Source organism: Microtus pennsylvanicus, chromosome 5 (assembly GCF_037038515.1).
Source record: "Microtus pennsylvanicus isolate mMicPen1 chromosome 5, mMicPen1.hap1, whole genome shotgun sequence".
Taxonomy (NCBI): Eukaryota; Metazoa; Chordata; class Mammalia; order Rodentia; family Cricetidae; genus Microtus; species Microtus pennsylvanicus.
In genome coordinates this window covers 87663529-87689208 of record NC_134583.1, presented here as the reverse complement: position 1 = coordinate 87689208, position 25680 = coordinate 87663529, and the positions used below count along the sequence as shown (strand labels likewise).

Here is a 25680-nt window from a genome sequence, read left to right as displayed (position 1 = left end):
AGCCTTGGCTGTTTTGAAACTCACTCTGTACCCCAGGCTGGCCTTGAACTCAGAGATCCACCTGCCTCTGCTTCTCAAGCGCTGGGATTAAAGGTGTGTGCCGTCACCACCAGGTCCCTTTGGAATACATTAACTTAGCAGACTACCTTCCATCAACCTAAATGCTAAGAATGTCATCAGATAGCATTTGAGGTCCCACAGCTTAAATTTATATATTGTACTTTTAGGTACCTGACATTTCCAAAGTATATGAAAAATGTCTTGATTTATGACTTTGTTACTATGAAAACTTCATAAAATTGCTTCCTCATTAGAACATGGAATTTGGTGTAACATAAATCTGTGTTCTTGGGGCATTGTCACTAATTAGGCTCCAGAATAAATTTCTGTCATTTTTGAGGTAAGTGCTGTATTCTTCCATTGATGTAAGTAAATGTCTCTTCTTTTGTAGGGATTCCAGCACCTTCAGTTAGGTCCATACTTGACTCTTAAAGACAGGGTCTCTCTTTTTTTCTTTTAGATTTATTTATTTATTATGTATACAGTATTCTCAGTACTCTGCCTGCAAGCCAGAAGAGGGCACAGATCTCACTACAGATGGTTGTGAGCCATCATGTGGTTGCTGGGAATTGAACTCAGGACCTTTGGAAGAGCAGGTGGTGCTCTTGACTACTGAGCCATCTCTCAGCCCCGACAGGGTCTCTTGTAGTCAGGCTGGTTGATGTACAACTTCTGTAGCCAATGATGACCTGAACATTTGATCGAGTTTGCAAGGCTGTTTTTTTGATCAATATGTCTCCCCTCAGAATGCCACTATGCAGGGGGCCCTCCTCTCTTCTTGCTCAACCCCACTGTGACAACAGTTCCGGAGCTTGCTCCTCCTGAACACTCTTACTCACTAGATAACCCTGAGCCCACAGATCCTTGTACTCAGAGTCTGCTCTCCTCGGGACTCCTCCTATGGGGACCTTTCATACAACCACCAGTGTGATTTTCCCAGAAGTATAGGCATAACTTTGTGACATTTCACAAGAGTTATTTCATTTGTTCTCTTCCAGCAATTACGTAAGGATAACCTCAATGCCCCTATAGACACGTGACATACTTTTAAAATCCTATGTAAAATATCAGGACTAAGCCAAGCATGGTGGACCATGTCTTTAATCCCAGCAGAAGCCAGGGAATCAGGACTACGCTGAGAAACCTTGTCTTGAAAAACAAACAAGCAAACAAATCTAGACTGCTAAATCAAGTGTGGTGGTCCATGTCTGTATTCCCACAAAATAGGAGGTGGAGGTAAGGGAATTAGGAGGTCAGATCATCCTCCGTTACATATTGAATTGGAGGCCAGATGAGACCCTGCCTCAAGAGGAAAGAAATTTGGTTCTGACATGTTAAATAAAAATTACAAGAGGCCACTGCTTTGAACTAAACTCCTGAATTGTCTCAAAAGACTACTGACTAAAATTCAAAATGGAATCACTCATATTGAGGTTCCATTAAGCTAAAACTAAGCTGTGGACCCAATCTTCAGAGCAATCAGGATTAGAATGCCAAATTTTGCAAACAGACCAGCTTTCCATAGGAATAACACCGAGGTTCTCTTGGCCTTCCTCCAGAAATCATTGGTGACCAATCATTTATTTTTCTACTGTTCTGTCCCAAGGCCCTACCTCATAAGGAAAACTGAAAGTAACCAGTTTGCCTTTTGGTTTTTGTTTCTTCTGTCTTCAGCCATTTTTCTGTCTATAAAACCAATTTTCCCAGCCTGGATCATTAGAACATTTATTTTATTTTGTAGAATGAAGTGTTGTTGGTTCTTCAATCAAAAATAGAGCTAATTAGCCGGGCGGTGGTGGCACACGCCTTTAATCCCAGCACTTGGGAGGCAGAGGCAGGCGGATCTCTGTGAGTTCGAGACCAGCCTGGTCTACAAGAGCTAGTTCCATGACAGGCTCCAAAACCACAGAGAAACCCTGTCTCGAAAAACCAAAAAAAAAAAAAAAAAAAAAAAAAGAGCTAATTAAGCATCTTAAACTGACTGTTGTAATTTTGTCCCCAGAGAGCTTCTTCCTAGTAAAACTGAGTCTATCACACACACACACACACACACACACACACACACACACACACACACACACACAATAGTACCAACACAGAAATAGCCAGTTCCATTGGGGTGTTTTAGGGAGCTCAGGTTGACCTCAAATCCCAATATCTGACTGAACATGGATGGCCAACAGGCAGGAGAGAACCTGCCTTTGTTAAATTCTTACATTTAATCTCTTTTTCTTGAGTAAAGAATGAATTGCTAGCCCAGAGGTAGTAGCACACTTTTAATCCCAGCACTTGTGAGTCAGAGACAGGTGGATCTCTGCAAATTCTGGGCCAGCCTGATCTACAGAGTGAGTTTCAGGGCTATACAGAGAAACCCTGTCTCAAAAAATGAAAGGAAGGAAGGAAGGAAGGAAGGAAGGAAGGAAGGAAAAGAATTGCTAGCCAGATGTGGTGATGCAGTACTGTAATCCCAGCTATTCTAAGGCTGAAGCAAGAGGACCACAAGTTCAGAGTCTTTGGGTCTATATATAATGAGTTCAAGATGAGCCTGGGCAAGTTACCAAGATCTTCCTTGTCTCAAAATAAAAAGGGAAACGAGATAGTGGGTACAAACCTGTAATCCCAGCACTTAGGAGGTGGAAGCATGAGAATCAATCAAGAGTTAAAGGTTGGAATGGAGAAACAGCTCAGCAGTTAATTTTTGCAAAGGATCAGGGACCAATTTCCAGCAGCCACATGGCAGCTTGCAACCATCTATAATTCTAGTTTCAGGTGTTATGATGTCCTCTTCTGGCTTCCATGGGCACTGCATGTACAGAATTTGCAAACACATATGTAAGCAAAATACTCATCTATATAAAAAAATTAAAAATAAAAACAAAAGAACTCAAGGTCATAAAAGGCTACATATTGAGTTGGAGCCCAGCCCAAGCTACATGAGACCCTGCCCCCAATAAATAAATTAACTGATTAATTAATTAATTAAAGTAAGATAAAAAGAAGGCTAGGGATGTAGCTCAGTGCTAGAAAGCTTGCCTGGCATACAACAAGGCCTTGGGGTTCAAGTCTCAGCATCACAAAAAAAGTAAAGGAGTTTGACCTATTGCTATTTGGAAAGCTAACTAACAAATCATTAGTAAAGATGGGAGGTCCAGACCACCTACAACTCAAGCAATGATGTAATCATAGCTGAAGGATTCTCCTCACAAGGCACTTCCATTCACCTTCATCACCCTTGGCTTATGGGGAGAAATGAGCTATTGAACTTCTCAGTGGCCCCTTGCACATGCTGAATTAGCACCTGTGCCTCACAGTATAACTATGGCACACCTAGGTGCATCTCTTTGCGTTGATTCTAGTTGTAGCTCACTGAGTTATTTAGATGTTTAGATGCTTTTTCATAAAATTTGGAAAGTTTCTGGCTATTATTTCTTCAAACAGTCTGACCTTCTCTTTTGTTTCTAGAATTCCTGCCATGTGTGTTGACTCACTGACCTTCTGATGGTGTTCTGCTTGCCTCTGAGATCTTGCTCCTTCCCCTTCACTGCTCGCTCATTCTGATCCTCAGCTGGAGGTGCTTCACCTGCCTGCTCTCAGGTTTGCTGGTTCTTGCACCTTCCTGCTCTGCTGCTGATCCCTCCAGTGGAAGTCTCAGCACCAGAGCGTCTATGTGGTTCTCTTTTGTCCATCTAACATATGCCGAGTTCTCTTTGCAAGGAAGGTTGTTTTTTGTTTTCATAGTTTCCTTTAGTTCTTTAGATTTATTTGAAATGGAGCATTTAAGACTTTGTCTGAACAGCCGTTCTCAACCTGTGGGTCACAACCCCTTTAAGAGGTCATATATCAGATATCCTATACATCAGATATTTACATTACGGTTCGTAACAGTAGCAAAATTACAGTTATGAAGTAGCAAAGAAATAATGTTATGGTTGGGGAGGGTTACACAACCAGAGGGACTGTATTGAAAGGTCACTATTAAGAAGGTTGAGAACCACTGGTCTACAGTCTACTACCTGGGTGTCCTTGGGGACACTTTCAATTGATGGGTTCTTTCTTTTGTGTATGCCTCTTAACTTTTCATTGAAAATATGAATACATATGTCAGTCATTTTTCTTGAATAAATATGTCTCAACTGTTGCATACTTCTGATTAATCGCCAGAGCTCTAAACGGAATGATTTTTGGCCACATTCACCATTCTTACTCTATCATTCCTCAGAGAACAATACCTTATGTGGCATTTAGAAAAATGATTTGCTGTAGGGCATAATGGCGCAAGCCTTTAATCCCAGCACACAGGAAGCACAGGCAGGTGGATCTCTGTGAGTTCAAGGTCAGCCTTGACTACAAAGAGTGCCAGGACAACCAGAGCTACAGAGAAACCCTGCCTTGAATAAAAAAGGAGGCAGGGGTTGTCTCCAGAACAAAGTTTCAGAGAAGACATATAAGAAAGCAAAACTCACCGGGCAGTGGTGGCGCATGCCTTTAATCCCAGCACTCAGGGGGCAGGCAGATCTCTGAGTTTGAGGCCAGCCTGGTCTACAAGAGCTAGTTCCAGGATAGGCTCCAAAAGCTACAGAGAAATCCTGTCTTGAAAAACCAAAAAAGAAAGAAAGAAAGAATGAAATAAAGAAAGAGCAAAACTCTAATAGTAAATAATTTGTACTTAATATTAAACTCCAAGTACTATTACAAAGTAATATTCTTTTCAACCTGGTACAGTAGCACACGTCTTTAATCTCAGCACTTGGTAGGTTGAGGCAGGTGGACCTCTAGGAGTTCAAGGCCAGCCCAGTCTACTTAGTGAGTTCCATGACAGCCAGTGCTCAGTGCTACATAGAGAAACACTATCTCAAATAAACAGAGAGGGGCTAGAGAAATGGCTCAGTGATTAAGAGCACTGGCTGCTCTTACAGAGGACCAGGGTTCAATTTCCAGCAACCACATGGTGGCTCACAACTGTCTGTAGTCCAGCTAGTGATTTGACACCATCATGCAGACATAAATGCAGGCAAAACACCAATGCACATCAAATAAAAATAAATAAATCATAAAAAGAGTATATTTAAAAGAGAGAAAGAAAAAATATTCTCTATTTAAAAAATAAAAATTTAAAAAACTGAGTTGATTATTTAAAAATTAAAATGTGCTGGGGATACAGCTCAGTAGTGGAATGCTTGCTTAGTAAGCTTGCTTAGGAAGCACAAGATCTTGGGTTCACTCTCCACCACCTCAAAAACCAAAACTAAACTAAAGCACACTGGAAAGAAGAAGCTGGAAGTGCAAAGTTATAATCCCAGCATCTGGAAGACATTCAGTGCAGCACTCTAAACTAACCAAGGCAGAGGTGGTGTGGATTTTCTATGCAGCCTATTTATGGGAAAGTTTCATAGGTCTTGTTCTGTAGTAATAAAACTGGAGTGACAGTTTGATCAGGGCACAGGAGCTAATTTTAAAGGCAATATCACATGACCCCAAACAGACCTCATATAGAACAACTATCTTCTGATGGACATTTCTGCTGTAAGAACAGTCATTTGAATACCTTTACACATTCATTTGATCCACTACACTTCAGGTTGCACTCCTCAAATTAGATTGTTATTTTATCTTTATTTATTTATTTATTTTGTTTTTTTTCGAGACAGGGTTTCTCTGTGGTTTTGGAGCCTGTCCTGGAACTAGCTCTTGTAGACCAGGCTGGTCTCAAACTCACAGAGATCCACCTGCCTCTGCCTCCCAAGTGCTGGGATTAAAGGCGTGTGCCACCACCACCCGGCTTATTTTATATTTTTTAAATTTTAATCTCTGCACTGCCTTCTATTTAAATGTCCTGTCTCTAAGAAGAAAATGTGTCACTTAGTGACGTCACCCCTAGGTATTTGAAAAGGAATTCAATCCAGGTCCCACACCTTGGATGTCAAAATCTTCAAAAGCCTAAGTTTCTTATATAAAATGGCATATGTGCATGTAACCCACACACACTCTTGTAGCCGTCATCTCTAGATTACTTATAAAGCCTGTGGCAACATCAGTGCCATAAAAATAGCTACTGTACTGTATTGCTTAGAGAATAATGTCAAAGAAAAGAACTTGTCTGAACCTACAGATGTGGGACCCAAAATATGAAAGACCAACTATATTCTCACATACTTTCTAAAATAAATTTATTCGTATGTGTGTGCATCTGTTTGTCTCTATGTGCATTGTGTGTGCAGTGCCTGAGGAAGCCAGAAGAGGACATGAGATTCTTTAGAACTAGAGTTACAATCCTTTGTAAGCCACCCAACATGGGCAAGCCTCTCAAGAACAGAAATGCTCTTAACTGAGCCATTTCTCAAGACAACCCCTCCCCACACACAGTTTTGCTGTTGTTTTGGTAAGTCAGAGTTTCACTGTATCGCTCTGTCTAAACTGGAACTCACTACATAGAGCAGGTCTCAAACTCAGAGACCCATTTGTCTATGCCTCTGCCCACCCGCGCTGGGATTAAAGGCATACACAGCCATGCCTGGTCCCATGCAGACATTTTTTTAAATCATAGTATTCCTACATTACTTAAAGGGGAAACACAGAATCATAGGTAAGGAGAGACTTTATTTAATATTCCTGTAGAAGCTGGGCCCTAACACTATATAGTTCCTCCTTGTCCACGGAGACACATTTCAAGATGCCCAGTGCATGACTGAAACTTCTGATAGTGCTGAACCCTATGTGAACTATTTTTCCTATACACACATACCTATAAAAAAGTTTAATTTTTAGGCTAGGCATTATAAAAGATTAGCACTAATAATTAGTAAAATAAAAGTTAGAATAAGTCAGGCGGTGATGGCGCATGCCTTTAATTCCAGCACTTGGGAGGCAGAGGCAGGCGGATCTCTGAGTTCGAGGCTAGCCTGGTCTACAAGAGCTAGTTCCAGGACAGGCTCCAAAGCCACAGAGAAACTCTGTCTGGAAAAACAAACAAACAAACAAACAAAAAGGTAGAATAATATGCTGCTTTTTTTTTCTTTTTTTTTTCTTTTTTTTTGGTTTTTCGAGACAGGGTTTCTCTGTGGCTTTGGAGCCTGTCCTGGAACTAGCTCTGTAGACCAGGCTGGTCTCGAATTCACAGAGATCCGCCTACCTCTGCCTCCCGAGTGCTGGGATTAAAGGCGTGCGCCACCATCGCCTGGCTAATATGCTGCTTTTTGAGACAGGATTTCTCTTCGTAGCTTTGGAGCCTGTCCTGGAATTCACTCTGTAGACCAGGCTGGCCTTGAACTCACAGAGATCTACCTGCCTCTGCCTCCTGAGTGCTGGGATTAAAAGCATGCACCACCACCGCCAAGTGAATATAATCATTTCTTTTTTTTTTCTTTTTTCTTTTTTTGGATTTTTGAGACAGGGTTTCTCAATAGCTTTTGGTTCCTGTCCTGGAACTAGCTCTTGTAGACCAGGCTGGTCTCGAACTCACAGAAATCCGCCTGCCTCTGCCTCCCGAGTGCTGGGATTAAAGGCGTGCGCTACCACCGCCCAGCTAATATAATCATTTCTTATAACATACAGTGTTTATCTGTCTTCTTTGTTCAGTTTTACAGTTTTTGTTTTGTTTTTTATGTCTATAGAATTTTTCATGTATTTTTGTGCGATTATGTGTGTACAGTTCCTGCAGAGGCCAGAAAAGGACTTCAGATCTTCAGGAACAAGAGTTTCAGACATTCTTAGTGGCCAGGTCCTTTGCAAGAGCAACAAGTACTGTTACCTGATGAGCCATCTCTCCAGGTTCTGTTTTGTTTTGCTTTTGTTTCTGAACAAGGGTAATTCTGGCTAGCCAGAAATTCTATGTAGAGGGCTAGCCTCTGACTCCCAAGAGCTGAAATTAAAAATGTGAGCTATCACCAAGGTGGTGGTGGCAGTGCACAACTTCCCACCTGGCTTGTTCTCAGTCTTGTGCTGATGTGAGACCACACAATGTGAAGTCCACATGATGAGATGAAGCAGAATAGACAACAGGCATTGTGGCATAATGTTAGGTCTCTCCCCAAGGCTCAGGGTCACTTGCTCAAGCTCTACATTCCAGCACAGTTGGTCTGATGACTGTTGTGATACTTTATGTTCTGATGGAGGAAGGTCATTGGTTAAAATAAAAGAAGCTGCTTGGCTCTCATTGGAGATAGGTGGGAGGAGTAAACAGAACAGAATGCCAGGAGGAAGAGGAAGTGAGGGCAGACTCGACAGCTCTGCTCTCGGGAGCAGACGCCGCAGCAGAGACGCCATGTCCCAGCTCCCAGGCAGACGCAAGCAATGAAGCTCCGATCCAGGATGGACATAGGCTAGAATCTTCCCGGTAAGCGCACCTAGGGGCGCTACACAGATGATTAGAAATGGGCTAAATTAATATGTGAGAATTAGCCTAGAAGAGGCTAGATAGAAATGGGCCAAAGCAGTGTTTAAATGAATACAGTGTCTGTGTAATTATTTCGGGTAAAGCTAGCCGGGCAGGTGGCTGGGGTGTTGGGGGACGCAGCCCCGCTGCCGCTCATATTACAACAATGTTCTGACAAATATAGCTTGCCTAGAGGGTGGAGCTAGCCACTAATTAACCATAGAGATCTGGAGGTCTTACAGACAGGAGAGTAATATGTATAACTGGATGTTTCTCTCCCACCCGCCAGTTCCAATAACCACTCAGAGGCTTATATTAATTATCAATGTTAGGCCAAAGGCTCAGGCTTATTACTAGCTAACTTGACTGTGGCCAGCTGCTAGCTTGTTGTTCCTTGGGTGGAGAGAGGAAGTGATTAGGCTGGGGGAGAAGGGTAGACAGGATCTAGGCCCTTTGGTCTGAGTAGTTAGACGAAAAGATAAGAGGTGACAGTGGCTGGTCCTTCTCTGACCTTTCAGCTTTTACCCAGATATCTGACTCCAGGTTTTTATTATTAAGACTAATTAATTAGGACTGCACTTCAGACAACCAAGATGGCCATGAAGTAGCTGACAGGTGGGTTTCCTATAGTATGAGTTTACTGAACAAAGTGGTAATTTGTGTCCTAGGCAGTGAGGAGCAGGACACCCAAGAGACTTTATCAGACTACTTAGAACAGTGGGTAATTGGTAAATTATTTATGGAACTTTACATTTAATGTTTTTTGGAAACAGGTTAACCACAGATAACTGAAGCAGTCAAAAACAAAACCTTGGGTAGGAAAAGTAATTCAAATAGATCCATGATCTAAATGCAACGTCTAAAACCACAAACTCTTACAAGGAAATAGGCTAAATGTCACCTGAAAAATGATTTTTTTTCTCCTTTTTTTTTTCAAGAGAGGGTCTCTCTGGAGCTCACTCTGAGTACATTACTTTCCCAAGCAACTTCTGGTACTTCCTCTGCAATTGCAAGGTTTTGGGGTTTTTTGATTTTTTGGTTTTTTAAGACAAGGTTTCTCTGTAGCTTTGGTGCCTGTGTTCTAGAACTAGCTCTTGTAGACCAGGCTGTCCTCAAACTCACAGAGATCCGCCTGCCTCTGCTGAGATTAAAGGTGTGTTCTATCACCGCCTGGCTGCAATTGCATGTTTTCCTCATAATTCGAGGACCCCTGGCCCAGATGAAATTAGGTCTTAGCTTCTGAATCTGGCTACTAAGCAGATCCATGATTCATAGCCATTCTGACTCGAATAGGGTGGTCTGACAGTCCTGTGTCCCAGATAGAAACACTATTGCGTAGTTTCCTCTCCAGTTCCCTACCAGATGCTGAATCCTTGCACTGGATTTGATTTATCTACTTATGGCTTCATGTCCTATAAAATAGGTAGAACTTGAATACAAAGTAAGTAGAACTTGGATTCTGTGTAGCTGTCAAGAGTTTGTCTAGCCGGGCGATGGTGGCGCACGCCTTTAATCCCAGCACTCGGGAGGCAGAGGCAGGCAGATCTCTGTGAATTCGAGACCAGCCTGGTCTACAGAGCTAGTTCCAGGACAGGCTCCAAAGCCACAGAGAAACCCTGTCTCGAAAAACCAAAAAAAAAAAAAAAAAAGAGTTTGTCTAACCAATGATTGGCTGCAAAATTTCTGTCAGTGACTTAGCAGGGCTGGAATTTGGATCCGGGTCTTCTAAGTCTAGGCCTGGCCTTCTACTTACTATTTCATATATAGTTTTTTTCCCCACAAAGAAAAAGAGAATGTGGAACTTAAGAATTCTTACTTTTTGGTCAGTAAGGCTTGGTTACCAAGAAGTCCTGGCCCTGGAACCCAGGTTGCCTTCAGTTCCATTATCTGAAGTGGAGATAACTTGGCCTCTCCTGGACCTTCCGATAGAGCTTTACCAGAAGAAGAAGAAAAAAGAAAGACCAGATGGTGGCAAGCAAGCCCTTGAGAAAATGTTCCACATTATGATAGTCATTAGGGGAATCTAAATTGAAAGCATGAGATACCATATATATAATATTACAGTATTATATATATATATATATTAAACTATATTTTTTAATGGAAAAATGGAAAAGATTGGTGATTTCCAATGCTAGGAAAGGTAGAAAGTGACTGGAACTTTCTATTACTGTTGGGAATATAAAACAGAGCAAGCACCTTGGAAGGGTTTAACAGTTACTTGTGATCTAATCATGCCACTCCTAGGCAAAGGAATACATGTCCAGAAAAAAAAGACTTGAACAGATGCATGGAGATGTAGCTCAGTTTGCAGAATGCTTGACCAGCACATGCACGCGCACACACACCAGTAAAAATTCAAGTTTTAGAGCTGGGCGTAGCTCACCAGTGGAGCACTTGCCAAATCAAACTTATACACAAATGATTATAGCAGCTTTATTTGTAGTTGCCAGACACTGGAAGTGACTAGGATGACCAGCAACAAGTAAGGGATAAATGTGTGCTGTGTATGTAAAACAAGAGTGACTTGGCAGTAAAAATGAATGAATTATTGATACATGCAACAACATGGGCATGTCTTATTGATTATATCGAGTGAAAGGACACAAAGTGGAAATGATCCTGCAACAGTCTACCTATGGAAAATTCCAGAAATATGCAAACCAACCTCCAGGAATGGAAAGCAGTTTTGTGGTTACTTGGGGTGGAGGAGTGAGATATTTCAACAGCTAAAAGCACTGTATGTCCAGAAGACCCAAGTTTGGTTCCCAACATCATGTCGTGGTTCACAACCACCTGTAAATCCAGCTCCAGGGTGATCTGATTCCTCTGGCTTTCTTGTGTGCCTGTATAAACATGCATGCACATGTGCTCGAACACATACATATGCACATGCACACACACATGCATACAGTTAAAATAAAATAAATCTTAAATAAACCAGGACAGGGTTGGCCATGGTAGTCCATGCCTGTAAATTCCAACACTCCTGAGGCTGAGACAGGATTACTGCAAGTCAAGGCCAGCTAGGGTTATATAGTAAGTTCCAGGCAACAGAGTAAAACACTGCCTCAAAAAATAAATAAATAAATAAACAAACAAATAAATAAATAAATAAAATCTAACAGGAATATCCTTAAGAAAATTTAAGGGTTGGCTTAATTTATTAGATTTATAGGAGTAATTAAAATATTAAGGGATTTTTAATCATGCAATTGGAAAAAATAAAATAATTAAGGGAAGGTGACTATAATTTATAAATTCAATTTAAAATTTTCAAGTAAGTTTAATGAATTATTCAAAGGAGGTCAATATTAATCAAAAGGCCCTTCAAAGTGATTGCTAAATTTTTCTAAACTCATAAGTAAAATGTAAAGTTTCAGAGGTTACACGTAAAGAATTAAACTTAAAAGTCCTTAAAAGGAAGAACTAGATTTTTTAATTTTCAATTTTAACAAATCAAAACTGAGACTTTAATCCCTTTAACCCCAGCACTCAGAGGTAGATGCAGACGAATGGATTTCTGTGAGTTTGAGTACAGCCAAAGCTACACAAGACCTTGTCTTATATAAATAGTAAATTAAATAAAAATAAACAAGAAAAACTTAGCACTGTGGTAGTAGCACAGACCTTTAATTCCAGCACTTGGGAGGCAATGGCAAGGGGATCTCTTTGAGTTCGAGGCAGCCTGGTCTACGAAGCAAGTTCCAGAACAGGCTCCACAGCTACTGGGAAACCCTGTCTTGAAAAAACAAAAAAATAACCAACAAAATCTTTTCAGCCAAAGTCACTATGAATGTCTTTGGCATTGCTCAAAGCTCCATGGGTCAGGGTAGGGGTTACACCTACAACCTCACCCAAACATGCCACTTGCCTGCCCCCCCCCCGAAACTCACTGAGGCTTTCAGAATCTCAGTTCTCTTACTCATGAAAGGAATGCCTCTCAAAATAAATACTGTATTTAGAGATTTATTATTAATAAATTTCTTTTCAATGGAGAGCACATCAGTGGGAAAAAAACACTCCGAAGTATAAAGTACGTGCAGATGTAAGAGTGACAGCCTGATCTTCTTACAGCTCCTGCAGGTGAAACAGACCTGGGGCTGACCAGTGACAGGCGGGAGAAAGGAGACTTAAGCATGACTCAGCACAGCCAGCTCATGGAATTTTCCCTGAAACCTCAGCCTGCGATGTCATATTGCATGTAGGGCAGGAGAGGAGCTGCCACCGGAGTGTGGCCTACCGCACACACACATGGCTGGAGCAATGTATTGCCAGCAAACTTGCCATATCCCGGCCTGGCCCCCAGCCCCGGTGGCAAACTAAGACAAGGAGTAACATACAAGCTGCAGGCTGAGGTGGGTTGGAAGATGAGTTTTGCCTTCTGGTGGGATATTTAATCACAACAGCCCACACCTCCCTCCCTCTGAGAGCCCCAGGAGAAAGCTTCAGAGCAGGGAGGCCCCAATAAGATGACAGAGTCTTGGTTACAGTAACTAAGGAAAGCTCTGGGGAAGTAGCAGAGCCCTGGGAACTGATGAAAAGAACAAGATTTGACAAACCAAATGACCTGGGAATAGACCCTTGTTGGTGACTAATTTTCTCTTCTAACTGATGGATTTATCATCCATAAATGATGACAGCCAAAAAAAAAAAAAAAAAAGGATTGGTCTCCTGAATTTGGCTCATGAACCTTCTCTAGGCTTCATTTTCTTCCACACCAGTCCACAAACTAAGAATTAGTAGCTGGGTGGTGGCAGCTCGCGATCTCTGTGAGCTCAAGGCCAGCCTGGTCTACAAAGTGAGTTCTAGGACAGTCAGGGCTATACAACACAGTGAAACACTGTCTCAAAAAAAAAATTAGTGTACAGAGCCAGAAAGAGAAGATGATGAAAACCATGGTAGAGAAAGTCACATGTCCACAGAATAGACCATTTCCAATAGGTACCCATCTGCCTTTTCTCCATGGACTTTCTAAGAAGACTGTGGTAGAATCGAAACTACTGACCCAAGGTGCAGGACAAGAGGAATAGGGACTTAAAGTGACCAGTTCTAGGCTGGAGAGATGGATGGCTCAGCAGCTGAGAGCACTGGCTGCTCTTCCAGAGGACTCAGGTTTACATCCCAGCACCCACACAACTACCTGTAACTCTAGTTCCAGAGGGATATAGCACCTTCTGGCCTCCTCGGGTACTGCATGCATGTGGTACACAGACAAACACCCAAACACATAAAATCTTGAGAGAGAGAAGGGCACCCTCAAAAAATGTTTTGTACAATGAGTAGAAAACCAACAAAAATCCCCATTCAAAAGAATCTCTACCCCATGGTAGACATGAGCACTGGAGAAAGCTAAGTAACAAAGTCCCCAGGGTCCCTAGCTACGAAACAGGAGAGCAGTGCATCTGCCTTCCGAGGGAGGGAAAGAGTATCTTCTCTGGCAAACCAGAGGGAGACAGGACTGGAGAAGGATGTGGGGCCCAATCCCATGCCTTAGAACAGGCTGAGCAGATGCACCTGCAGCTCCCAACTACCTGCAACCTAGAGAAAGCCTCAAGGGAGACACTTTAAGAGTGGCAGGCCTGCTAGACATGGTGGTACATGCCTTTACTTGGGAGGCAGGGGCATGCAGATCTCTGAGTTCGAGGACAGCCTGCTTTGCAGAGCCAGCTTCAGAACAGCCAGAGCTACACAGAAAAGCCCTGTCTAAAAAAGAGTGGCAGGTTAAAGAGGACAACGCTCAATGCTGCTAAGCACTAGGTGAGGAGAAAAAGGCACAATTCTGCCTTTACCCCTTGTCCTTGTGGTGGCTAGACATCAGAGAAGTGGGCCAAGTGTCTGTTACTACAGCTGAGAAAGACACCTCTCATGTGGCAGCTGATACATCTCCAGACTCAGTCAGCAGCCAGAGTTCTCAACCACTGAGTGCCACCACGATGCCTGTCTCTAAGTTGGGGTCTTCTCAAAGGCTGCACAGAAGGGAGTTTCCTGTAGGGACAGCCCCACCATCCCCAGACCAGCTTCCCAAGCCACACCCTTCCAGAAAAAGGGCATCCTACTGCAGCTGGCCAGCTGCCAACTGGAGCTTGCAGGGAACCAGATGTCACCTTCCTGGGAAAACCCAGAAAAAATTCAGAGATCAAGATGAAGTGGAGATTTTTTGAAAGCCAGGGCTTTCGTACTCACTGAACTTGAAAGGTGGAGTGTGCACACTAGGACGACAATGTCTTAAGAACACCCATGCAGTGGGATGATGGCCTGGGCTCAGGCTCAGAACTCACCCTCAGTGCTGTCGGCTCTCCAGAAGGCAGATGCTAGCTGCAGTAAAAAGGGGGGGGGGCTATCTCATTTCTCCAGACACTCCGCAGAGAACCCAGGAATGTCAGGAACACTGGGAACCCACAGAACTGCTTGTCCTATAAAGGCTACCTGCACCCCACACCTTACTGCTCTGCCACCCAGTCACCTATAAAAGGTGGGGCAATACCAATAACTACTGAGAGAGACGGGGGCTTTGAACCTGCGATTTTTCTGCCTCAGACTGGAGTTACACGTAGGCCTGTACAGAGGCAGAAGAAATCACAAATTCAAAGCTCCTGTCGCAAAATAAAAAGTAAAAAGGGGGCTGGAAACATGGCTTAGTGGGTCCAGGTTCAGGTCCCACCGGCACATGTCAGTACAACTCCAGTTCCAGGGGATATGACACCTCGTACTGCAAGGCACTAAGCGCACACAGGTACATATACAAACATTCATACACGCAGGCAAAACACCCATACACATAAAATAAAAAATATAAACAAGACTGGGTTATAGCTCAGTGATATGGCACTTGCCAGGCATATATGGGATCCTCAGCTCAATCTCCAGCACTAAAAGAGGAAAACGGCATGCTCTGATGAGGGTCAACATGCAACAAGCATTTAAGTAAAACCCTTGTCTGGAACCACTATGAAAGAACAAAAACTCAGTTTCTGTTTCCTTCAGAGTGATTTTTCCCCTCCCTCCTCCATGCAGCTCCAGATGCACTTTCTCCAGGCAGCTGTGTCTAATCCAAGTGCTACCTGTGCTCCTGATTCTCTGATGCTGGCCTATCTCACTGTGCAACTTGACACTAATGAAGCACAGGCCTACGTGACCTACCATGCATCTTCTGTTTCCACCACCCCCAACTCTTTCCTCTAATCCTCTCATGCTGAGGCCCCTCTTTGCCATACCTAGAGCACACCCCACTATCTAAAAGCCCCCACCCCAGGAATGCACAGGGAGTGTGCAGCTGCTTTGGACACTCTCTGTAAAGTACTTCTTTTCCAAAGGCCACTGTGGGCAGTTCAAGCTACTGGCCAATAAAGAGCAAATGGGAGCCACAGACCAGGAAGCCACTTGTCCACAAAACAAAAAAAAAACAAAAACAAAAACAGTTGCCATGATAGATTACATTAAAATAAAATAGAATGTTTGGGACATTTCATTCAATAAAACATTTACTGAGTACCGCCTTGCATAAAGATTCAAGCCAAAAGGCACAGGCTCTGCCCAAAAAGTGCCAATAAATTGTTACAGACCAACTTAAGAAGGCAAAAGAGGGATGAAACAAGAGGTAGCCAGCAGGGCCTGAGCCCAGGACTAGTTCCAACCATGCCATTCCTACTTGTATGACTTTGAATGAATTAGGTCACCTCTCTGTATGCAAAGTCCCTATCAAAGAGAGACAGCATACACATACACACCAACACATACATGTACTGTGTAACTCTGGCTGTCCTGAAACTCACTCTGTAGACCAGGCTGGCTTTGAACTCACAGAGATCTGCCTATCATGCATGTGACTTTTAAAATTAATATCATCATCATATTAAAATAGAGAGCCATCTCTGACTGAATAGATTTGGCAAGCTTAATTCAGGAAAGCCCCTTGTCTTGAAGACTAGTTTAATTTTGACAGAATAAGAGGAAAGGCCCTGAAAAAAAACAAGGTCACTAGAAATAAGAGCCAAAGACATACTCTAAAGAGGGCTTAAGGAAAAAGGGAATAGTTTCAAAGGGGGCTAAAGAAGTATGGTGTTTGTGCGCTAACAAATAAAGCATGCTAAAAATCCTAAAGATCAGTGTGTGGAGCTAGCCACACTAGTTATCCATAGAGGCCAGGCTGTGGTGGCAGCACACACCTTTAATCTCAACACTAGGGAGACAGAGGCAGGTGGATCTCTGTGAGTTCAAGGTCAACCTGGGCTACAGAGACTGGAAGTGTCTAAAAGAGAAAAGCGTGGTGACTCACACCTTTAAGCCCAGCATTAGGGAGGTGGAGATAGGAGGTGACGAGGTGACACGGCTGGTGGGGGGGTGGAGATGAACATGTGCAGGATCAAGTCTGAGGTGTCATAGAGACGGCATTCAGTCTGAGGACTTGTAGAGACACAATACCCCATTCAGTCTGAGGATTTTGTAGCAGTAAGAACTAGTGGCTGGCTGTTCTGCTTCTCTGATCTTTCAGCTTTCACCCTCTAATATCTAACTCTGGGTTTTTATTTTTAAGACCAATTAGTAACTGCACTTCAAAGAAGGTCAAGCAGTCTTGAGGTCAATGGTAAAATAGCATTAGTCTTGTTTCGTTGAGGAGTGCAAGGAGGAGATAGGGTCTCACTATGCAGCTGAGGCTGGCCTGGGACTCACTATGAGACTCAGGCTGGTCTGTCTCACCTCCTGAGTGTTGGGACTGCAGGTATAAGCCATCATGTCCAGACACTTGAAAAGCCAAGCTGAGGAAAACTTCCCACTCAACAAGAACAAATGGTTTATTCTCTTTGCCAATTTCCCAGCTCCCACTTGCAGGCCTTCCTCCATGGCAGGCAGCCACAGGCTCAGGTGAGATCCCAGTGAATGAGCAGGTTAAGTTCTGCACAGGATGCCTCTGGACAAGAAATCAGCCCTAAGGCACTTTCTCCACATAACTACCTCCAACCTTCAGGACAGCCTGTGCTTCAGAGTTGCAGACACTGGCTATATCTCACTATAAAACTCAGCACTAACAGAGGGGCAGCCAGGCACTTCTAGAACACAAAAGGGGCCCATTCAAAAGAGATGTTACCCGAAGCAACAAAAGAGAAGACCCACAAAGGCATCTGGCTCAGGCAGAAGTGTTCCAGAGAGATGAAACTCCCTCTCAAATTTACTGACTTTCTCCTAATGATTCTGGCCACTGCCACTGCCCTAAACTGACTTCTATCTTCCTGGACTTCAGCCCCACTACTCTCCTTGGTTTTCACCATGAGCCATTCCAATGTATCCAAAATCTTTATTAAGCACCTTTTTGTTCCCAGGACAGTGTTGGGGACTGTAAAGACACATAGTGGAAATGTGGAATTTGGGAGGAACTGCACCCAGCACAGCACTTGGGGTACTGCAGGAGAAAAAGATGAACTGGGACTGCATCAATAGTGCCAACACTTATAGGAAGTAGAGAGGCAGGAGGATCAGGAGAGTTCAAGGCGAGCCTCAGTTACATAAAAACTAATCTAAAAAAACAAAAGCCTGCATGGTGGTGCATGTCTTTCTTTTTTCTGAAAGAGCAGTGTGAGATTACAATTACATCTCTCCCTTCCATTTCCTCCCTCCAAACCTTCCCATGTACCCCTCCCCCTCTCCTCAAATTCATAGTCTCTTTTCTCATTAACTGTTATTGCATGCATATATGTATACATCTATACATACATATACCTAAATAAAACCTACTCACCATGTATGATGTTACTTGTTTTTTTAAATATTTTATTATTTTTATTATGTATACAATATTCTCTTTGTGTGTATGCCTGCAAGCCAGAAGACTCCATTACAGATGGTTGTGAGCCACCATGTGGTTGCTGGGAATTGAACTCAGGACCTTTGGAAGAGCAGGCAACGCTCTTAACCTCTGAGCTATCTCTCCAGCCCGATGTTACTTGTATGCATGTTTTCACGGCTGATTATTTTGTCCTGGAAAACCAATTGGTGTGCTCCTCCCTGGGGAAGACTATCTTTCCCACTCCCAGATTTCCTGAGCTGCATATAGCTCTTTGTGTAAGGTTGAGGCCTTATTGGCTCCCCTACCCCCTTTTTCCTTGGTATGTGTGTTCATGTCACCCTTATTCAAAGCCCATTTGAACAGTTATGTTGGTGAGACTTTTATTCGTTTGTTTTTAGAGACAGGATTTCTCTGTGTGACAGCCCTCTGTCCTGGAACTCACTTAGTAGATTAAGCTGACCTCAAACTCACAGAGATCAACCTACCTCTGCCTCCCAAGTGTTGGGATTAAAGGCTTACACTTACACTACCATGCCTGGCTTGTTGTGGTGATTTTTATGGTGTAGCATCTGACATTAATTACTAGGATACATAGTCTCACAGCAAACTCCGTGATCCTTGGTCTGGCTTTTACAATCTTTCCACCCCCTCTTCCACAATGTTCAAAGCCTTAGTTGCAAGAATGTGTTATAGGAGTATCCATTGGGACTGGGTGTGGAACCCCTTTAATCCCAGCACTCTGGAGACAGAGGCATGCATATCTCTGAGTTTGAGGCCAGCCTGGTTTACAGAGTGAGTTTCAGGACAGCCAGCACAACACAAAAAAACCCTGTCTTGAAGAAAAATTAATTACAAAAAAATTAAAGACCTAGAGTTATAACTGCTGGCATGTGGCACTTGGGAAGAATAGGTAAGAGAATCATGAGCTGGAAGGTAGCCCTGGCTACACTGAAAGATTGTATCTCCCCAAAAGAAAATAATTTGAGAATGAGCAGTGAAGAACAGGGAAACCAACAAGCTTCAGTTGCAAGTCTCCCCCAGCATGAGCATTTGCATCATATACAGGGGAAGGGTGAAAAGCAGGAGGCTAGCCAGCACTGCTGGAGGCAGTGGGTGAGGGAGCAACTGGAAGGCACATGGCAAAGACTCTGAGAGTGAGTTTACCTACTTGGTTTTTTGTTTGTTTTTGTTTTTTGAGACAGGGTTTCTGTATAGCCCTGGCTGTCCTGGAACTCTGTAGACCAAGCTCAAACCCAGAGATTCGCCTACCTCTGCCTCCCAAGTGCTGGGATTAAAGGTGTGAGCCACCACTGCCCAGCTAGTTGACTCTTTGATCTCAGTATTTTCAGAAGGAGAATGGCAGTAATAAGCCCTGGCTGAACTTTTTCTTAAAATTAAGAAACCTTCAGATTTTTAAGAATCTTTGCCAAAGACCTATAAATCCTTTTTTTTTCCTTTTTTTCTTTTTTTTTTTGGTTTTTTTCGAGACAGGGTTTCTCCGTAGCTTTGGAACCTGTCCTGGAACTAGCTCTTGTAGACCAGGCTGACCTCAAACTCACAGAGATCCGCCTGCTTCTGACTCCCGAGTGCTGGGATTAAAGGCGTGGGCCACCGCTGCCCGGCCGACCTATAAATCTTGCTTGATTCCAAAGTTTGTGAGATGAGGAAAGAGTCCTGTAAAGGTAAAACAACTCGCTCAAAGTACACTGGGCAAGTAACTCTGGGAGGAACCCGAAACACAGGTCCTCAAAGTCAGGGCTTCCGTGCCCCAAAGGGCACTTCCCAAAAGTGCTTCATAAACTCTTAGAAGATGCAGAAATAACGGGCTGCACCCAGTCACACCTCATTGCATCTTGGGAGCCTCAGAATTTCTTCCACACATGAACCGAAGTGGAACCCAGGAGCTCTTAGGAGCTTCCCTGAGACGTGGCACAGACATCTGGAACAAGGAAAAGTCTCTGACACTCCCTGAATAGATTTCACACGTCCAGTATTATGAGGACAACTAGAACGTCCCATTCTGATATAGTGGAGTTCGAGCCCTTGGGAAGTTGGCGCGAAGCACTTTAGGGCTTGGAGTGTCAGTTTCTCTATCTGGAAAATGGGCTCCACCCCCCCACCCCCGAGAGCAGGACTGAGGCCAAAGCGGGCCACCAGGGGGGCGGGACGAGTCGCCTGCGCCAGAAGGATGCTCCAGCAGCCGCGGGCTCCCGGCGCCCCGAGCAAGGGAGGGGGCGGGTCCGTGCCGACCCGGTGCCTGGGGAGGATGGGACTGCGCACGTCGTGTCGCGCCGCGTCGCACACAGCCCGCAGCGGTCTCCTCCAGCAGTCACTCCCGGAGCCCGCGCCGCCTGGGCGCGCGCTACCCTTACATAAGCGTCCCCGGCGCCGGCGCACTCCCACCCACGGCAACCTGCAGCAGGAAGAGGAAGGTGCGGAGCGCCGCGGACACTCACCTCCGCCCCGCTGCCGCAAGCCGTGGCCGCCGCCTCTGACGGCCTCTGCCTCCACTGACAGAGAACAGCTGCGGTCTCCGCGCAACCGAACTTGCTGCAGCGCAGGCCCGGCCCATCAGACTTCCTATTGGTTGAGGCAGCCCAACCCCTCCTAGGATTGGGTGAACGGGTCTATCATTCACCGCTCCCCCTTTTAGGGCTCCTCCCTGCACCCACCTACCCCGCTCGTTTAAGCGTTGGCGCCTCACGTCTGCCCCACCCCTCGCGTCTCCGGAGGGCCTTCTGATTGGTGAAGAGGCGTCAAGAGCCCGCCCCCTACGCGCCACCGCCTACACCCTTTTCTTGGGAGCCTCACGTGGGCCATCTGGCGTGGCCCGAGTCCGCAATAGGCGGAAGTGGTCCGGCTTTAGCTCATCCTGATTGGCTGTCGGCGGGGGTGGGTACGTGCGATTCATTCACTGAGTAGCACGTGTCTCTGGAAACCGCAATCATAACAGATGCACGGGGATTGGGGCAGCGTTGCCAGACGCAGGTAGACGTTAGCGGATAGAGAAGAGGTCGCAGGAAAAGCCTCAGCGAAGGGCATGAGGAGGGAGGAAGCGCCGGTGCTGCTTGGTTGCGTGTCTGCGTCCTTTAGTACCTGCGTGAGTGGGGATGGTGGTCAGGAGCCCGCCTCTGTGTGACCTTGGAGCAGTAGCTCCACGTCTCTGAGCTACGTTTCTTGATCTATAATGCCGGACCGCTCAGAACCTTAAAGGTTTTCTTTCTAGAAGGTTCGGTTAGCTAAGGAAAGGAAAGCTTTATAATTTGGGCTCTGTGCCAAACCAGGAGTGGGAAGTTACCAAGCAAAAGCCCTGCCTTCCAATGACAGGAGACCAGACAGTAAACAAATAAGACAAATAAAATCTACAGTCGATCATCATTCAAGGGCAAGAAGAGAAAAATAACCACTTCCTGACAGGACAATCAAGAGTTATGAGAACATCGCGTTAACCAATAATTGCTATCGACCACGATTCTGCTACGTAGAGCTTGCTGCTGGGCGAGCAGGCACGGGTATGTAATGCCAGTACTTAGAAGACTGAGGCAAGAAGATTTTGAGTTCGAGGTTGGCCTCTGCAGTAAGTCCTGTTTAAAAAGAAGGACAACTCTGGGTCCTCCTTTTGTCTGGCAGAACCCCTACCCTGCATGGATCCAGTACAATACAGCTATTTAGTGGGAGAATATGGATTTAAATTACAATTTTCCAGACTCACTTATCTCTTCTAAGTACTAAGCACGTACTTGATGTTATGCCAGAGAGAGTGGTGGGCAAGACCCCGTTTAAGCCATTGCATTAAATTCTTCATATTCCTAATAACTATGACCGAAACGCCAGGCACAATGACACAAAACTCTTATCCCAGCACTTGGCCGTTCAAAGGCAAGAGAATCAGGAAGTTTGGGTTTGAGTTTTTTGTTTGGTTTTTGCTCGTTTAAGACAACAAGCTCTTCCTGTGTAGCCTTGGCTGACCTGGAACTCACTATGTAGGTCAGGCTGGCCTGGGATCCCTAGATTCACTTGCCGCTGCCGCAGCGCTGAAATTAAAGACATGTGCCACCAGGCTCAGCTGAGGATCGGGAGTTGAGAGTTGTTGAGATGGGGTCTCACTGTCCTTGTGTATGAGCTCCTTTTACTGGCTGCTATAGAGCTCCTTCTATAACCCCAAGAGGTCTGTTCTATCGAACGCTCAAGTTCAAGATCATACCCTTTTGTTCATGTTTTGGAGTTGTTTTGTTTTTGAGACAAAGACTTATTGTGTAGCACAGGCTAGCTTCAAACTCTTCTACTTTTTTTTTTTTTGATTTTTTGAGACAGGTTTTCTCTGTAGCTTTGGTGTCTGTCCTGGAACTAGCTCTTGTAGACCAGGCTGGCCTCAAACTCACAGAGATCCGCCTGCCTCAGCCTCCCGAGTGCTGGGATTAAAGGCGTGCGCCACCACCGCCCGGCATCCTCTACTTTTTAATGTAATGATTAGAGATCCACATTACCTCACCCCGGTCTCTAACGTTTTAAAAAACTGTTTTGTTTTATCGTTATTTACTTTTTTTTTCCGAGACAGGGTTTCTCTGTAGCTTTGGTGATTGTCCTGGAACTAGCTCTTGTAGACCACGCTGGCCTCGAACTCACAGAGATCCACCTGACTCCCGAGTGCTGGGATTAAAAACGTGTGCCACCACCACCCAGCTGTCATTATTTACTTATGTGTATGTGTTCATCTGAGGACCGAGGAGTACTAGTTAACCTGGAGCTGGAGTTACAGGCATTTGTGAGCTGCCTAAAATTACTGCTGGGAATCAGACTTGGATCATTTACAAGAATTATATGTGCTTTCAACCACTGAGCTATTTCTAACCCCTCTAAATTTTTTTTGTTACTGTTTTTCGAGACAGGGTTTTTCAGTAGCTATGAAGCCAGTCCTGGAACTCTCTCTGTAGACCAGGCTGGCCTTGAACTCACAGAGGTCCACCTTCCTCTGTCTCCCCCAAGTGCTGGGATTAAAGGCCACCACCCGGTCTAATTTTTTTTTTTATGTGACCTTGGGCAAAGGCCTCACCTCTAAGTGGATTTCCCCATGAAAGGGGTTTGCACTTAATGGTGACTGAGTCTTTTAATTGCTGGCCCTAATTATTTTCCTAGTACATGATTACCTGTCATTTCCTCATTTCTTGTCTATAACTAATCTCCACTAATAGCTATAAGACATGGATTCCTATGTCCTTCAGAAAGGCTTAACTGGCCACGCAACAATCTGAGATGGTGTGACTTGCTCTGCTTGGTTCCTGTAAGTATTGAGGTAGTTCCCGAAGGTTCTACGTCCACCCCGAATGACTCATTCCTGAGCAAAGAAACTGATGAAGACAGAACCAGAAAGTGAGTAGACAAAGGAACTGTAGGCCCTGAACGGTGAGATCTAGCATCTATATTATGTAGCTCAGGTTAGATTAGGAAACAAGACTCCAGTCTACCCAGGCCTTCACCTGCCCCTGGATGAGGTTCCCTGAAAGACTTGGGGATGGATTCCATTCCAGGGCCCAGAGGTACTGCTGCTGGTGGTGACAGCCTGAGCTCTACCTTCTGAAGTCAGAAACACCAGCAGCATTACCCAAGCCACCTAAGATCATCCCTGGGGACTGAGGGCCCCTTTATTTCTGTGCTGGTGTAGAAGCTCTCCAGCCGGGTCTTCTGTGACTGTTGAGAAACACCAGGAGACCTCAGAAGTATTTGCCGGGCTTCTGTGGTGATAAGAACCTTCCTGGTGGTGCTGGAGAGATGGCTCAGCTAGTTAAGAGCACTAGCTGTTCTTCAAGAGGACCTGGAAAGGAAAAAAAAAAAGAGGGCCTGGATTCTCAGCACTCACATGGCAGTTCACAACTGTCTGTGACTTCAGTTCCAGGGCATCTGACACCCTCACAGAAAAAGCATGCAAAACACCAATGTACAAAATAAGAATAAATAAATCATTTTTTTTAAAAAAGGAATCTTCCTTGTGCTCTTAAATATAAAACCAAGTTGACTTCTGGGCTCACACCCACTCTTAGAGATTATGTGCCTGAAAAGCTGGGGTGGAGCCCAGAAAGTTTTTTATTGGTTTTTTTTTTTCCCCACTTTCTGACCAACCCACAACGATTGTTGAGTTCTTAGGAAACTTGTCTGGAATCCTAAGAGATTTCAACAGAAAGCAAGATCAGACAAAAGAGCAGAGCCTGGCCTAGGCAGGTTTGGCTAGAAGTTTGTCTGTGACACATAGGATATGGATCTCGGACAGGTAGGGAGGGAAGTGTGCCCAGCATCTCAGGGGCTCCTGTAAGGCCATCTAGCTTCTTTGTCTTCCACAAAGACAAACTGGAGAGTGATGTGCTTTCTGTCTTCTAACCCCTGCTCACTTTTAAATAGAGCCTCTTATAGAGTTGAGTTTGACAAACAGTAGTTCCCTGATAAAGAGAACCCAGTCCATGATAAGTAGTTAAGTGAATTGGAGTAAATGAAACTGGCCCAGAGGCAGAGAGGTCCGCAGAACAGAAGAGTGCAGACCTCTGTATTGAAGAAGGAAGGACCAACTGCAGCCAACACCCTGCAACATGCCAGGTCAAGTCTGGGGTGTGAGCAAGCAAGCTGCCCTGAGAGGAGCAGTGAGCGATAGCTTTCCCCTCTCTCTTTTTCTTTGTCGGTCGTTTTTGTTTTGTTTTGTTTTGTTTTGTTTTTGTTTGTTTCTTTTTCAAGGCAGGGTTTCTCTGTGCAGCTTTGGAGCCTACCTTGGAACTTGATCTGTAGACCTGACTGTCCTGAACTGATAGAGAACTCTGCCTCCTGAGTGCTGAGGTGTGTGCCACCACCGCCCAACTCTTCTTTTTTAAAGCATTATTTTATTATCATTTTCTGTATATGGCTATTTTGCTTAGTGTTCCCAGAAGTCAGAATAGGACAAAAAATTCCCTGGAACTGGAGTTCCATGTGGTGTCTGGGAATTCAACCCAGGTCTTCTGGAAGAGCAATGGGTAGACCCCGGTTCTTCTTGTTTCACCGTTTGCCTCCTCCAGGTCCTCAAGGGCCCAGGCCACACTACTGGGTCTCTGAAGTTGCTTTCCATATAGCAGTACTGCTAAGGCATTCTGGGCCTTCATGAAAATGAGGCAAAGGTTGCCGTCAGGAAGTCACTGGGTCCATAGCAGTGCCTCCCACAGTCCATGGCCAACCAGACATGGGTTAGTTTGGGGAGAACAGCACAAATCTTGCAGCCACAGATCTTCAGAGAAACCAGGAATGTTAAAACACATGGAATTGTCTTTGCAGTGAGAAAAATATAAAAAAGAAAAACAAACAAACAATTGGTTCTAGGTTCTAGAAATCTGAGAACTGGAAGTGATTAAGAGCTGGTGCTATGTGGTATCTGTTGGGTGAGACCACTTCAAGCTCCCACAACTAGGACCGGAAGTGACTGGTAATCTAAATGATTCTTATAGCCATA

At 44.5% G+C, this 25680-nt stretch overlaps 1 protein-coding gene across 5 annotated transcripts in view; it reads right to left on the bottom strand.

Annotated features, from left to right (window-relative positions):
• Pc (pyruvate carboxylase) overlaps window positions 1–20902 on the bottom strand; it is a 98999-nt gene extending 78097 nt beyond the window's left edge. The window contains exons 1-2 of one of the 5 annotated variants that reach the window (XM_075973044.1): window positions 20672–20725; window positions 2672–2863 (exon numbers count right to left, since the gene is read on the bottom strand). The gene's annotated coding sequence lies outside the window, so the exon portion shown is untranslated. Of the gene's footprint in view, window positions 1–2671; window positions 2864–14712; window positions 14744–20671 lie in introns of those variants that run through there. The other 4 variants (XM_075973042.1, XM_075973043.1, XM_075973048.1 and 1 more) reach the window with 4 other exon arrangements.
• Window positions 20903–25680: the final 4778 nt, after the last annotated feature.